We start from the raw sequence: 1,994 nt of genomic DNA, 5'->3' as shown, positions 1-1,994 counted from the left end.
GGGGGGGGGGGGGGATGGAATGAATTACATTATATAGGGGTGCACAACATTGCACATCAGCAGCAACATCCAAGGCCATCTCTATTCCCTTTTGTTCTGTCTGCCTGGGGTATTGCATATATGGGATTCATCTTTAACTTTAGGAAAAGAGAAGAAAAATAAGCAAGGGAAAAAGAAAAGCAAAAGCAAAAGCAAAAGCAATGTTTGGATAAAGATGCAAAACCATATGCCGTTGGATCATGTCAAAATTTGAAAGGGGAAGGCCTTAAAAGAGTAAGATTACAAGAATGGCCTCCCAAACTACTTTTTCTGAATCAAAGTGGAAAAAGTAGACAGAGGAAGCAGGGGAAGGATGTTTAGGTTTTTGTTACTTTGTTCAAAGTTAATTACAAAAGTCATCTGCTTCTGAGACTGATCCCTCGGGACTCAAAAAAAAAAAAAACTTAATATTTAAACTTCAACTAAAGGGAGTTTCAGATTTGGCTTTGTTCCTTCTCATCTATTATTTAGTTTGAATTCAAAAAGATTGTAAGACATCTATGGACCAATGATCAAATGTTCATCCATCGGTTAAAGCCTAGCCCACTAAGGCTTAGTTTGAGATGGTTGTAGACAAATCAGTTGTCACACATTAGGAGGCAACAATAGGTCAAGGGATGTTAGATGACTTGTGAGGTCTTGAATGCACTAGTAGTTTCAATACCTTACCCCAAATAATAACTACCTAGTTAAGACATTTTTCAATATACAAAATGAACAAATAATTGAGGATGCTTTTATTAATTCCAGGTTATTGCTACTTAATTGAGGATGCTTTTATTAATTTCAGGTTATTGCTACCTTTCAAAGTGTAGCAAAAAATATGAGTAGGATCATACTCCAAGACATGCAAGTGATTATATCACACAACAAACGTTATGAAATCATTTCAAATCTCTCAATATAGTGGTTTAACTTCCATTAAACCACTCATGTCAGGACATTCCAACATAGTAGTTTATCTTATAAGAACGCAATCAAGATAAACATGAACCACCACCCTAATTTGCATATTCAAAAATCCTCCCCAAGTAGCTTTGAATCGATATATAAGCCATGAAAGGCTGAAACTTCGGCCAATGTTTGAAGTTTTGGGCTTTGAAAGAAAAGTGAAACTGTTTTTCTGTGATTGCAGCGGGCTGCGAGTTATCAAAGGGTGGAGGATCAAATACAACCCATTCTTTTCTTGGCTTTTTGTATTGAAGTGTGCTGGAGAGCGGTAAGGTGGCTAAAGAGAATGCTGGCCTGGGAGCAACGACGAATGATATCTGGAGAACGGTGTCCGGTGGAAGCTGATGGTGGTGGCTGCCGGCTGGAAGAGTGGTGGTGTGATGGCGGTGGCTAGAGAACGCCAGAGCAAGGATAGGGTGATCGGTGAAGGCGAGCGAACCAAACAAGGGACTCGGATTGGTTTTTTTACTGTTTTTTAGCCAAAAACCGGATCAAACCAAACAGTTCCAGTTTTCTCTAGATACAAACCAACTCCAATTTCATGCTACAAAATTGAACCAATTCACTGAATCGGCATGGTTCAGTTTGGTTATTTTCTTCTTTTGCGTCTTTAACGTCAAGGGTGGAAGCGTTTCCACAAAACAATTTTATCAATCGAAGTTCAAACCACCCTGCTTAGTAGAAGCTACTAAATTGTGGACTGTAACATGAATCCGGACAGTTCTCATAATACAAATACGTTCAAAAACCACACATTGATGGTACAAAGAAAGCTGGCTAAAGTTCTAATGCAAAACTAGGCTTTGCTTTCTATTAGTACTAACGGATGGGAACAACTAAACAAAAATAATAATAAAAAAAAAACAGAAGGGTACCGACAGTTGCGAATCAAGGGAAAAGACAAGCTCGAAACAGCGCCTCACTGGAATACAATCTTTTTCTTCTCCTTTCTTTCTCTTTTTTTTTTTTTTTTTTTTTTTTTTTTTTTTTTTTTTTTTTTTTTT

The 1,994-nt window shown here is 37.6% G+C and overlaps 1 long non-coding RNA gene across 1 annotated transcript; it reads right to left on the bottom strand.

Annotated features, from left to right (window-relative positions):
• Window positions 1–370: 370 nt before the first annotated feature.
• On the bottom strand, window positions 371–540 carry LOC111433660. The gene is made up of 2 exons (XR_002708847.1): window positions 457–540; window positions 371–425 (listed from the first exon to the last, which is right to left on the bottom strand). It is a non-coding gene; the product is annotated as an uncharacterized LOC111433660 (long non-coding RNA).
• Between the last annotated feature and the right edge of the window lie 1,454 nt (window positions 541–1,994).

The sequence above is a fragment of the Cucurbita moschata genome, unplaced genomic scaffold (genome assembly GCF_002738365.1).
Source record: "Cucurbita moschata cultivar Rifu unplaced genomic scaffold, Cmos_1.0 Cmo_Scf00043, whole genome shotgun sequence".
NCBI classification, from domain to species: Eukaryota; Viridiplantae; Streptophyta; class Magnoliopsida; order Cucurbitales; family Cucurbitaceae; genus Cucurbita; species Cucurbita moschata.
The sequence above is the reverse complement of the archived record's forward strand: the minus strand, read 5'-3'. Positions and strand labels throughout refer to the sequence as shown.